This window comes from Montipora capricornis, chromosome 6 (genome assembly GCF_036669925.1).
Source record: "Montipora capricornis isolate CH-2021 chromosome 6, ASM3666992v2, whole genome shotgun sequence".
Taxonomy (NCBI): Eukaryota; Metazoa; Cnidaria; class Anthozoa; order Scleractinia; family Acroporidae; genus Montipora; species Montipora capricornis.
The window spans coordinates 70,929,048-70,934,047 of NC_090888.1; the positions used below are offsets into that span (position 1 = coordinate 70,929,048).

Consider the following 5,000-nt stretch of genomic DNA (forward strand, 5'->3'; position numbering starts at 1 on the left):
CGGAAAAAAAACGAAAAAAAAAAATAAAACCAACAAGTGAAACGCAGATTCTGACTGGGTTTGCCATACTGGCAACCCAGTAATAAATTTGTCTGTTGTTCACATAACAACACGAATCTAACTTGGTCACATATACATATGACCTTGTCAGTAGTCGCTGATTTATGTGATCAAAAAACAGTATATGCACGTATAAATTTAAGCTTTGTTGAGCAAATACAAACAATTCAATGTTATACAAGTTGTACGAAGCTGAACTATCTATTTGTCTGATGTTTAAAGCTTTTCTATTCGAAATTATCTGTTCAGGGATTCAAAATGGAGTCAAATAATAGGCAAACTTCACATATTAAAAGTGCGTGAAATAAGGTTTAAAACAATTCGGATTAAAACACTTAACTCCACGGCCTCCCCAGGAAGGTTTCACATGTTCATTCTCCACTCTTCTGTTAGCATAAAAAGATCGGGCCCTTTGCAATTTACAATCAAACATTTATGTCAACTTCTATGGTCTTTGGTCCATGGACTCGAACATAGCGACGCGTTTTAGCAGAAAATGAGCACATTTTAACCGATTTTGTTCAAATTTTCGACAGCCATCGTTCCTTCCAAATGTAAAGATTTTCATATGTATACATTACATAAATGATGAGATTTCATTGGTCGAAAAAGTAGGAGCTTTCCCGGTTGTTAAGGACGCAATAATTAAGAGCATTTTTTTCTGTATTAACTTGCAAATATAATAATTAACCGCATTTCTTTGGAAGGGCGCATGTGCGAACTAAATTACCATCAGAAAACAGCCGTGTAGGAGAACTCGTCCACGAAAAGCTTACCGCTAGTTCAACTTACAACATATTGTGGAAAAAAACCTGTTTTGACCGGTCTGGCGAGGGGTTTGGAACCACGAGGTTCTTTGCTGGTTGTGAAACAGTGACACAAAGTCGGCCGGGATTTTTGCTTATAATTACCATGGGAGTGCGGACGCAAAATTAAAAAAATAGGCACGCATTGCGTACTTGTGGTGGTGCAGTAACACAGCGCTTTATTCCATATTGTCAACTGAGCTACGTTTTGTCTTCCAGGAGATTCAAGTTGTCCTTGCGTAATAAAGACCTCTAATAGTACACAATATATTGTTTTGGTACCGTATATCATTATAGTGCCAGGGTAGATGTCTTAGGTAAATAGCCCCCTGAGAAGACAAGTGGTTACTAGCAAAATACTAAACCCAGAAAGACTGAAGAAAATAGAAGGGAATCGAGAAACATTGGCTTCGAGGCTGACATGTTGATCATTTTCAAGTTTCCTTACCACTTCTTTTTCACCACAAGTTTAAGCGTGCTCTCTGAGCTTCTGCCTTTTTCTAATATAAAAGTTCAATGAATTTAATCCCTGTCCGGTGGTGTTGGTGGATGGGAGACATAAAAATACACCCCTTTGTGACAGAAACATAGGACCGAGAATTATATTTTAACGCTCAAAAATACGAACTAATGAAGGTACAGATTTTGGTAGCCTGCTTTATGCAAAACAAATATCGATGCAAAAGTAAATAAATATTGATACACAGTTTTTATAAGGAGCAGAAGAAAGTTTTCAGGACGGTCGATGGAGAATAAAATATTTTGCCATCAGCAACTAAATTTGCGACATGAAAACAACTGTTACATAAATTTTGAACCGCAGATATAAAAAGTTACCATCAGCGAAAAACATTTTGGGAGATTTTTGCTACGTTCAATTTTTCTATTGTACTTTTGGCGGCACAAGTAAAATCGCAAATTCGAAAGTGACATCGAATTCAGCAAGCGCCGTGATCAAGTTACCTTGCGTGTTTGCTCGCGAAACAAAGGATACATCTTCGTCAAAATGATTTCAAGACACCTGGTTTTGTTAATTTTTTTTTTTTTTTTCAAGTGTTATTATGTTTAACAAGAAATGTGCGAATTAAACACAAAGATCACATTGTTAACCATTGTTACTGCAAAGTCAAAAATTTACTTTCCTAGACGAGGTTATTTATCACCAGGTAATTCCATCGATTTGGAAATAGCAGCTGCTTTATTATTTAACGATAAAATAGACAATATATAGAATTAAATTAACTATACTCGTAATATCTTCTGTTAAACTAGTGAACTAAGATCAGTTTGGAATTTTACAATAGTCGTGATTTGAGCCATGTTCGGGAGAACTTGATTCCAATCTTTAACAGTTCTTGGAAAGAAGGAAAACACATCTTTCTTACAACAGGGCTCGACAAGTTTAAAACCTATGACTGCTTCTAGTCCTAGTCTCCATGCTAAAACTTACTGAAAAATTTGTTGTCTTATATGTAATAATCCATGGATAATTTTGTACATTAAAATCAAGCGATATCCTCTCTTCCTTTCTTTAAGACTACAAAGTTCCAGTTCATTTACTTAGCATTAAAATGACGCTAGATGACCAGTTATAGTCATTTGTACAAAACCGGGCTGCTGCTCTTTGCACCTTCTCAAGTGTATCAATATCACATTTGTAATGTGGATCCCAGGCAACAGATGTGTACTCAAGCTTATGCCTGACCAACATTACATGTAACACGTCGACTTAGTTCTTGCTTCAGTCTCTGTACAAAACCAAGAGAAAATGAGGGGACAGAGAGGGAGGCGCAAGGCGTTGGCCGGGATATGTTATGTCCACGAAAGCTATTTTTAGACGAGCGGAAGTCTTTGTTCTAGCGGAAGTCTGTCTTCTGAGATGTCCGCATGCAGTCTTGCCTCGCTCTCAGGTTCTTAGTGAAAAGAGAAAATGATGGCGCACGTGGAAGGCTGATGAATATATATTTTCTTTCAAACATCGGACCGAGGTTGGCCTGCATGCGGACGTCTCGGAAGACTTCCGCTCGTCTAAAAATAACTTTCGTGGACATGACATATCCCAAGGGCTGGACCGGGAGCCTCCTTCTCTGTCCCCTCATTTTCTCTTGACAAAACCAATAGTTTTTTTTTCTAAGGCCTATCAACCCGTTTGCATTCTTATTTTATATGATCCTTCCATCTACGTTTATCATTTAATTCAACCTCTAGATATGGGTGAGATATCACATGTTTAAAAGGAACTTGTTAATTACGATGTTTAAAGTATTCAATAATAATTGTCCGACGTATCTTCATGAGTATTTTCATAGAACCTCAGAAGTTCACAATTATAACTTGAGGGGTTCGAACTATGACTTCCAATTACCGCTACCTAAAACGAATTTTCTTTAACGTTCTTTCTCTTATCGAGGTGCAAATGCTTGGAACCAACTGTCGAATCAAATACGTGAGATAAGGGATCTTGCAAGCTTTAAATGTACCATAGCCTAGGACACATTTTACATCGCTAGGGCACATTTTTACATGGCTTGTTTCGTATTATTATATAGTAACTTGTTACTAATTAGTACAATTGTTTAAATTTCTCTGACATTAAATAATATTTAGCGCTAAGTTATACGTAGTTCATTAGTCGTTTTAACATTTATATCTTGTAATTCTTGTAATTTTTATCACCTAATACATTTTGTAATTCTTGCACGGCATGTCTGAAAACCAGCTTGCTGAGCCATTTACTGTGATTTAAATAAAGTTGATTGATTGACATGTTCTAGAATCTTGCCACAGAAGTGAAAATCTGCAAGGGGGGAAGGGGCTCCCACTTAAGTGAGACGGCACCCATCTTAAAACACTTCTTACTAGGGTTAACTTCCACATGATCTGCCATAATGGTATTTTGCCAAATACGTGAACTTGATTGAACTGTATATAGACCTGCCTTTATTTGAGCATATAAAAGAAAGCATTTTAGTATATACTCACTCAGTGATCTTGGTGATTCAAGCAATCTGATTGGTTCGCTATCTCAGAGTAATTGAGCATTATTCACTCCCTACGGAGTGAATAATGCTTGATCCAAACAAAACAAAATGGCCGGCGTAAACTCGCCAGCATTTATGAATCGGAAATATTGAGAATACAAGATGATGCTGTGCTACAGAAGACAAAGAAGGCCACAAAATTTGGCCTGAAAGTTTTTAAAGGTAAGAGAAGAGTTCATACTTTTGCCAACAAGTCTTTGACTTCGTTTTTCCAGGTAATTATTGCTGATAATTAAACAATCTTCACGCCAACAATTTGTTTCACTCGAAGTAATTCTTTCTTGTAGGGCTGGTCGCCCACCAAAACGAATTTCTTAGTGAAATTGAGGAATTAAAAAAATGTTTAAGAAAGTCCACATGGTTGCAAGGAAACAAGACAGGTCATTTTACAACAAACTAATGCTCACCTCAATTAGAGCCACCATTTCATGTGGATCCTTTACCAACTGCACTTTCAATTTCCATTTCAAATGAGCCTCAAAAACTTTGATCGAACGGTGAAAATGTTTTAACAAGCAGACTTTCGAATTCGATTGCTGATTTAAACGGTGCTAAATGAGCATATAACGAAGGTTATTTAGATTTGCCATGTTTGATGCTTCTGTAAACACTTTCGCGCATGATTTGTACCGCTTGCACGTTTTCCACGCATGAATTGAGATGCCAATGAAATGGACTTTGGATGGTTTTTTCTGCAATTGTTGTTGAGATCACTTCGTGAGTATGTACTAAAACAATTATTCTTTTCAATCTCGGTGAAAACATAATTGTTAAATATTCAATAAAAATCAATTGTTACTCCTACTTGTGTGCGATGGGTATGTCCTTACTGTGAACATGACGACATCAGTAAACCTAACAACCGTGTTGGAGTTTTTTAATACATATTCAGTGATGGATTGACTAGTATCGAAACATGCAGTAAACAATGGTCAGCAAATAACCGCCGATGGTAATTGCCGATGGTAAGTCATTTATATACAGAACGGACAGCAAAGGCCCCAGGACAGTGCCCTTGGGACTCCAGAGGTGAAATTACCATCGAGTACCACGCTTTGATATCGCTCACTTGGTAAACTCTTTACCCAGAGTG

At 37.1% G+C, this 5,000-nt stretch overlaps 1 protein-coding gene across 2 annotated transcripts in view; it reads left to right on the forward strand.

Annotated features, from left to right (window-relative positions):
• Positions 1 to 5,000, forward strand: part of LOC138053649 (collagen alpha-1(XXVIII) chain-like) — a 51,635-nt gene that overhangs the window by 22,074 nt on the left and 24,561 nt on the right. The window lies entirely within an intron of this gene.